The sequence below is a fragment of the Xenopus laevis genome, chromosome 9_10L (assembly GCF_017654675.1).
Source record: "Xenopus laevis strain J_2021 chromosome 9_10L, Xenopus_laevis_v10.1, whole genome shotgun sequence".
NCBI classification, from domain to species: domain Eukaryota; kingdom Metazoa; phylum Chordata; class Amphibia; order Anura; family Pipidae; genus Xenopus; species Xenopus laevis.
Window position 1 is genome coordinate 42,852,227 of NC_054387.1, and position 9,105 is coordinate 42,861,331.

Genomic DNA, 9,105 nt, shown 5'->3' on the forward strand with positions numbered 1-9,105 from the left:
AACCAGCCGTGTGCTGTGGTCATCTGACCCTTAAGCCTCAGGCACTCAGTACAGACTGCACACTGATCTCACCTTACAAACACACACACACACACACTGACACAAATACACCGACATGCCCATGCTTGCCGTCTGTGACATCCAGCTGATGGGGGGAGGGTAACATTTAAAAACATTTTGGGTTCAACTTCATTGTGAGTGACATAGAACTTGTAGCACATAACTCTTGTGATACTCACAGTCAGAATGCAAGAACTCTATGGAATAATGCCAATCACAGGAAAGAATTATCACAGGATGTGATCGCAATGTGACCAAACATGTGGTAATTGCTTAAGAAATGTGTATGAGGCCTAACCTATTGCAAGGAAGGAACAGCATTGTGCAGACAAGTGCAAATTAGACAAAGGTCAAAGGCAATGGTGTACCTAGTCACAGCAATTGTGGCTCTATATAACCAGGTACAAAGACCAACAACCCCCAAGGTACAGTAGCCACACTTGTCACGCTGGGTTTCACATTAACTAGGTAATGTAATAAAAGCCGCAAAGTTTGAACAGGTCAAATAGGCCATAGCAACCAATCACAAATTTGTTTCCAAATGAGTGTGCCACCTGCCTATTGGTTGTTGTGAGTTGCTAAACTGCACCTTTTATTGCATTACCCCATTAAACTTACTACACTACACTGTCCTGAGTCCTCTCATAGGTAAAAATCATAGGCATATTGTAGGGATTGTCTTGCTGAGTAGGCTCTCCATTAGCCACCAGAAGGCACGGTTTTACTGTAGTTTTTAAATGAAGTTACCTCATCAGAGCAGTCATACAAATATGGATCCCTGTAGAGAAATAATCTATGCCAATGGATCTCACTGATGAACTACAGAATTTAAAGTGAACGCCAACACAATTTAAGAGCATATATTTTTTTCTGTTAAATAATTCATACTGTGTGACTGGAGAATTGCAAAATCCTGGGGCTGGACACATTTCCAGAAGAAATCTTCAAAGAAAAGAACTGTGCAACAGGTTCTAAAAGAGCGGTCAGCCGAATCAGCAACCTATGGAGCTGGTTACACACAGACACTGTATGCGCTGAAATAGAATTCAGAGCCAGTGTATACACACAGACACACACATACATACAAATGCAAAGGAGATAGATGTATACTCACAAGACAAAAGGATGTAAAGCATCATGGACATGGGTGGAGATGATATACTGTAGTTTACTAATAAAAACACTCAAGGATAGTTGCTGTATATGCACACAGATCTAAGAGCTGATGCTTTGTGTACAACGGGAAAAATGTTCCCTCACAGGCTCTTGCAAACACCTGTTAATCTTGAATATGCAGAGATGCATTCCCATGTAAAGACACCCTGCGTACTTGTTTTGAAATATGATAATGCAAATATTTGCCGATAGGTTTGTTTGCACTATCATATTATACCAACAAGCATATTCAGGTCCTAGCCCACACGGTACACAGATACAGGAACGATTGTAAGAGGATAAGGATAGGAACTGGGGACAGACAAATACGTCACAAATAATGCAACCTATAAATGATAAGCCACAATGAGCAAGAATAGATTGGTGGATAGGCTTACAGCACTGATATGCACTTACATAGCGGAAATATATATCTTAAAACTTTAGCAAGTAGGGTAGTAAATGAATAAAACTTTAATAAAGTCTGTTGGTCATATTAGGATACAGTTGTCATACCATTAGGTGAAGAACATTCTGTACACAAGGGAAAAGGCAGCTGAGACCTATGAACTGTTTCCAGTTGGCCTCATTAAAATAAACTCACTGCCCTCTCCTCCAGGAAGGAGTATCAGACTGTAAAGCTGGCGTCATGTTGATTAATTACTTCCAAGCCTCCTGACAAGGGCAAGCACAATACAGACTTTGATGACCCATTAAGTGGGAAAGATGTTATAGGACACCAGAGGAAAATACAATGAGCTCTAGACTTAAAGAACAAATTGTAACACTGTTAAGTATAGTACCAAATTGTAACTGCATGCCTTGTTTGTCATTAGTCTGCAGAGCAATCCTCTTTTTTGTACTTCAGACTTCCTTTCAGCAGGTACAAACTTCAAGAGGCAAGAGCAGAGGGAGCTGTGGGGTGTAAATATGACTTCCCCCAGCTTGCAGAGATAAACGTTTCCCCGCAAAAACATAACCCATTTCATCCAGGTATTTAGGTTGACCTTCACATTCTAGGATTTTCTTAATTTGAATCCGACAATTGGTGGACTCATTCCTAATGAGCCCGCCATAGGCAAAATTAACAAGTGCCCCTAGCAGCTGGCAGTTGCAGTCTGTATTTAGGGTTGAAACAGAACTGGTGTTTTACTGGCCTGATAAATGATACCTTTACTGTAAATGTACTTACCAGCAAATTTAGTCTTCCTCATTCATCCACTGCTGGACAGCAGAGTTACACCCCGATTCATTGAACCAGGACCATAGCCCGTCCAGTAGCACCCCCAATCTGCCCCAATCCACAATCCTGTAACAGATTCCTACCCCAATCTACCAAATGTCCATCCCCTCAACATAATCATACCCACCCTTCAACATAATCACCTGGTAATTCTAACCAGTAAAAAAATGGCACCCATAGTTGTATCACCATATCCGTGGTTATTTTTGACATGATTGATAGCCATGTAGCAGTTACTGAGGCAAATGAAACGTCAATTTCTGTTATTGTTTTGATGATATTGAATAACCCTAAGCTTAATTACTCAACAGCATTCCAGAGCACACTGAGCATGTGCAGTGTCACTATTACTCAGTCAAAACCATACTATGATACCACTGATACTCATGCCATAAAAAGATCAAAGATGGGGGTCTTCTATAAACAGCTTAGAAGGCAAGTATCATTACTGGTGTGTGACTGCTGACCTTTGGGCTAGTAGAGAAAGTCCAATACAAATCCAACGCGTTGCAGCGAACTCCTGGGGTCAATGATCGCACAGGTTCATATTCAGTTAAAAGATCCGTCTTTATTAGTTACAGAAGTTAAAAAGACGAACCTGTGCGATCATTGACCCCAGAAGTGTGCTGCAACGCTTTGGATTTGTATTGTGAAAATCGTCTCCCTTAGCGATAGACTCGGGGCGGCAGCACCAGGTCACCTCATGAAGAGGGTAAGCCGATCCTTGTACTATTATATGTGGGAGAGCAAATGATTAAAGAGTTTGGGAGATGGATGGAAGGTTTTGCCTAAATTTACCAATAAGAGCAGGGTTCGGGACGGGTTGCCCCCGAGCCACCTACTGTTAATGGTGAGCACACTTAATGACTTTTGACGTTTACATAGAACTGCATGTAAACACAAAGAACTGTGAGCAGCATACAAATGGTTATTGTTTGTGGACAGTTCAAGATCAGAGTTGCAGAGCAACCAGAAGTCTGGCACAAAATCTGTACATAGATCTGTTGCACGTCTACATCTCAACCCCTCCCATCATTATCCAATGTATTGCAAATATCACATACATAGAAACCACATACCAACGAAACCAATGAAAGGAACTGGGTGCCTGGAGTGCCAATATTTTTAAAATAAATGAAGGAATTCAACTTCAAATTCTTTAAGGGGTTAAGTCTAAGAGTGATTTGTTAAATACACACAGCTTACAAGGGTATTAGTATATAGATGCTCGGTCAGCCTCCCCTAAATGAAAGCATTCATAACATTTCTAGCATCACACATAAGGGAATAGGGCAATTGCTTTATACAAAGATTAACCATCTGGGCACTGTGTGCCATTCCAACCGAGTTTTACTTTGTGCAAAACGTTTTTTTTTTATTTTTATAAAGAGCGCAGCCAGAGAATCTGAGTTATTCTGAGCACACCCTGTTGGTTCATTGAAGGACATCAAGAACGTGACAAGCAACATTATCAGCGCAGTCAACATACGTAACTGGATTCTCCTCTCAGTGATGTACAGGGGTCCGTATAGTATTCTATAAATGGACCCCTACTCCCATAGCTTGATTATAATTGTCATGGGGTTCCATATAAACCATCTTATAACTCTACTTCATGATCTATATACCCCTCCTCTTATTGATCCTTTAACTCCTCTCATGGCTCCATTTAACACTCTTCCTATTGCACCACATAACTCTCCCTATAATTCCTCCTACTGCTCTCAATAACCTTCTATATAACCCTCCCACTTTTCCATATAACCCTTCCTATAACTCCTCATATGGCTCCATAAAACCCTCCCTATAACTCCTCCTATTGCTCCATATAACCCTCCCTATAACTCCTCCTATTGCTCCATATAACCCTCCCTGTAACTCCTCCTATTGCTTCATATAACCTTCCCTGTAACTCCTCCTAGTGCTTCATATAACCTCCCTATAACCAGGGGTGCTCGCCTCAGGCGGCAGCGCCAGAGAGGATTCCAGGGGCAGTAAAAAGCCGCTCCTGCAACTTTAAGAGCAGAATTTCCATTTTTTAAACAGGAAATTTGTCTGTACTATTGCAAGAGAGCGCAATTTGCGCTCTCCGCAATAGTGTTCCTGCCTCCCCTCCCGACAGGTAAGCCGGTGAGGGGGGGGCGGCTCCTTCGTCAGAATCGGCGCTGCCTATAACTCCTCCTATTGCTCCATATTACCCTCCCTATAACTCCTCCTATTGCTCCATATAACCCTCCCTATAACTCCTCCTATTGCTCCATATAACCCTCCCTATAACTCCTCCTATTGCTCCATATAACCCTCCCTATAACTACTCCTATTGCTCCATATAACCCTCCCTATAACTCCTCCTATTGCTCCATATAACCCTCCCTGTAACTCCTCCTATTGCTCTATATAACCTCCCTATAACTCCTCCTATTGCCTCATATAACCATCCTTATAATTCGTCCTATTGTTCTACATAAATGTCCCTATAACTCCTCCTATTGCTACAAATAAATAACCGTCCCACATAACTCCTCCTATTGCTCCATATAATCCTTCCTATAACACCTCCTATTGTAAGTAAATCTAAACAACTTTCAAATAACATTCATGAAATATTTTCAGTGTTTTTGAAGCAATTTGCTGATAGAATTGCTATTGAAAGCAGTATCTGTCAGTCCGTTGCTATTCTCCGTACTGCAGGTTCTGACTTTTAAAGCAATGGTACAAAATTGAAATCTGCTACATTGTTTCAAGAGTCAGAACCAGAAAAGAAAAAAAAAAAGGATAAACGATCTGTTTTCACCAGCAATTACATTTAAAAATAACTTTAAAATAATGGAAAGTTATTTCCAAAGGGTCATGGAAAATTACAGCCCGGTGGAGGACAAACTAGGAAGCAGAGAGAACATCCACCTATTAGCTGGCAGTTGGAGATGCAGTAATTAAATGCCAATTGGGACAGCGGTATTAAATAGCTGTTTGTGGCCCTGCTGACAGGAAAGGTTGATCCCGAATTGCAGAGTGCTGTTACCTTTATACGACCCAAGCAAGGTTAGCACTGGGCACAGTTCCACACAAGAGACACCTGCCATTAAAGTATATTTCCAAAAAAGGACTGAAATTTCAAGCACAGTCCTCCTCTTCAATGCCACCTCCCCTAAGCCTCGGTGTATTTACTAGAGAGGGATTATCCATTTGCATATTGATAGTCATGGGGACGCGCCTAGGGAATCAGCTGAGGAGTTATGGTATTTGTGTCAGGATTTAAACAGATGCTTCACCGTCAGGCAAAGCCACAAGCCTGAATAAGACTTTCTTATCCCTTGAACTGATATACTGATGAAACCACTCCTTTGTGTTGAATCATCCTATATTTATAGTTTATGGATTTTTCTTTACATTGCCTACAGTGCACAGAATGATCCTTTCCTCTATATTTTTATTTTTACCTATGGGTGGGAGTTGCCATATTGTTTCCCTTTTGCTGTACACTATGTCAAGAACATTCTTACCATGTCAATTTGTATTTATACATAGGGAGGGCCTCTCATTTTCTTCCACTTGAGATAGTTCCACACAGATAATATTGTTGCTGATAATTTAATGGCCTAGTCCATAACAAGGAAGGCAGATTTTTAATCCTTTTAACTGGTAAAAGATCATCTTCCTTTATTTACGACTGTGAACACTTCGGGTGACTTCGGAAAATGAATCGCCGCGTATGATTAGCGCCGGCGTTTTTTTTCATTTTAGCCGGCGCAGGGTGAGGGAAGGCGTTTGGGGAGATTGGTCGCCGCAAAGACGAGGCGATTAGTCGCCAGGCAACCAAATCTCCCCAAAACGCCCAGTGTGGCCTTACCCTTAGGCCACGGTTTCATTGCCTTGCTAGAGGTTAGCAGTATGGCAGTGCATCTGCAAAGAGTTTTGTTTCCTCCCACATTACAAAAACAAAAAGGCAGGTTAACTGATAAAACTTACCCTAGAGTATGTATGTATGTATATTTTTATTTGTAAAGCGCTCCTTGAGGGCAAAGCATAGTAGAGTGTGTGCTGTATGCATTGAATAGGGACTTAACATAAATATCATAAGGAACAATGTTCCACCACCTAAAACCACCTACTGCACTGTATATTTAAGGAAAATAAATAGTAAAATAGAAATAGATTTAACCCCTAGGAACCCTGCAATACCTATATAGATTGGAAGGTATTTACCGTATAGGTTGCAGTGGCAAAGCATTTACAGATCAGTAAAAATGGGAGGGGGAGATGAAAGGATCACAATACCCTGAAAAGGGTAAATGTTTAAAAAAATGAATACATAAAAATAAGAGAGAATGGATTGCCATGGGTAGAAGAGAAGATGAAAAAGTAAGCAATCCACAGGAATTAAACAGGAAGGAAAGAGCACAGCACAGGCTGACATGTACAGAAACCCGTTAAAAGAAAAAAATTGACAGAAGGAGATGTACAGAGGCGGAAAGGGGGAGGGAAAAAAAAAAGAAACGCAGGGAGGACTCCGAGTAGAGGAGAGAGCGACAGAGGAATGAGAGGTGGGGGAAGGGAGGAATAGAGAGAAAGCATAAATACAAGGAACTAGATCCAGGAGACAGAGGACAGAACCAGCTGAAGTGAAGGACAAACAGAAAGGGCGACAGAAGGGGGAAAGTGTAACAGATGGGGGGGGAATTAAAGAGGATTGGGAGGAAAGATATTTAAAAATAAAAAAAGAAGGGGGATACTTTCAACGATATCGCCTCCTTTATTTGTTTTTAATGATGGATCAGGGAGACCCAACCAACCTTGCTGAATTACAACTCATCCTCATTCTAACTGGTAATTGAGGGGATGCTGGGAGCTGTAGTGCTGATGAGTGATGCTAAAATAAGGTACATATCTTTTATGCCCAATCTTCATTCCCCCTTGTCCCCTTTGTCCCCCTTTAACCCTTCTCAAGCTGGGCATGGTGCGGTGTAATATGGGGGGGGTAGGATTTGGACATAGGCCCTTATTATTCAGGTTGGAAACATTCCTAATTCACTTGAACCCTCCCCCTCAGTGCACATCTGTGAGTATGAGTGACGACTCCTTTGTCAGTAAATTAGCAATATAAAGCCCTTTATGTCCAGTAGTACATTTGTGCAGGAAAAACAGAATCCATATGCCCTCTGGCCTGTAGGGGGGGTGGGGGATAGCCTCTACCCTTGTATTATTAGCTGATAAATAGTGTGGGGGGGGGTGTTATCTACATTTCAAAAGGGAAAGGGAGGGGGTACAAAATATGGTATACATTAAACACAAGAATAATTACCTATATATTGCTAGGCATTTATTGGGGTATTCCCAAATAAACTGTAAGCATCAGTGCCCTGTTCACAAGAGCTCACAATCTAAACAGACTATATAGTTACAGAATATATATATATATATATATATATATATATATATATATATATATATATATATATACACCTGAAGAACCTGGAATATTCTGTAGCGCTATCCCATGGCTTTAACTCTGTTGGTGAATGCCGGTTACGCACCAAGCACGCAGAGGGTTAATACAACCCATTCACGTAAACCTAGCGCTGGCAAGATGATGTCACACGTACATTGATCGCTACAACTGTAACCACGTGTACCTATACATATATACAGGCACATATATATATATATATGTGTGTGTGTATACATATGTGTCTATATACACAGACAAACAGGTCAGTAGAAGTACACAGCTCTATAGCTCAGGCAGGTGCATATATTCAGACACCCCTATACAAGCATACAATATACAGATGAGTGGTGATAAGTGATGGTACATGCAAGATATATGTGTATACATATTAAAGGCAGTGTATAAATAAAACAAACAGTATTGGGTGCTGCACTGCTGGGTTGGTTTCTATCATATTACAGTGTGACAGAGGTAAGTGGCACAGTCTGAAAGACAAGCAGCCAGGTACAAAGAATAATCCTACCTTCCTCTGCAGTAGATCCAAGTCAGAACACAGAAGCCCAGCCTGAGGTAGGTACAGTACTGTATACAGAGCAAGCTCTGCCGGCTCCTCTCATTGCTTAATCGCTAGAATACTTGCAACAGCTGACAGTTTACATCACAACAGCCAGCCCCGCCTCGCTCACTCTGACCTCATAGCCCGCAGCTGTTTCCATTGGCAGGGGCGGCAACTGAATCCTCCTGGGGCGTGGCTGTGGATTTCGGTGACGTCATCGTTTGCAAACCATTTCGAGAGAATATAGAGAATGCAAATGTGTGTTCTACAAATGAAAGTGTGCCTGCATATCTGCATATTAGAAAATAGATTCCATTGTGTGTGTGTGTGTGTGTGTTTTTTTAATGTTTTTGCATGTGATTTTCATATTCATAAAAGCATATACAACATGTATTTAGTATACTGGTCACTCCCTTGCAGTCTGCTGGGGAAGCTCATCATTAGAACATTATGGTATGCTGCAGTCTTGTCATTCTCACATTATTTCTCCCTCCTCCTACCAGAAATGTCTTATGCTGTCCCCCTGCAACCACAAAGCACAATCATTGTGACAATGGGTTGGTGTTGTTGTTGTTTGTCAGGGCTTCTAGTATCCATCTCTGTCACTGAAACTAAGGTCAGGGGAACCCTAATGCTTCAGGA

General features: G+C 41.3%; 1 protein-coding gene across 1 annotated transcript in view; it reads right to left on the bottom strand.

The window, feature by feature from the left end:
* Nucleotides 1-8,586, bottom strand: part of tp53inp2.L (tumor protein p53 inducible nuclear protein 2 L homeolog) — a 16,499-nt gene extending 7,913 nt beyond the window's left edge. The window contains exon 1 of the mRNA XM_018235207.2: nt 8,431-8,586. The gene's annotated coding sequence lies outside the window, so the exon portion shown is untranslated. The remainder of the gene's footprint in view (nt 1-8,430) is intronic.
* Between the last annotated feature and the right edge of the window lie 519 nt (nt 8,587-9,105).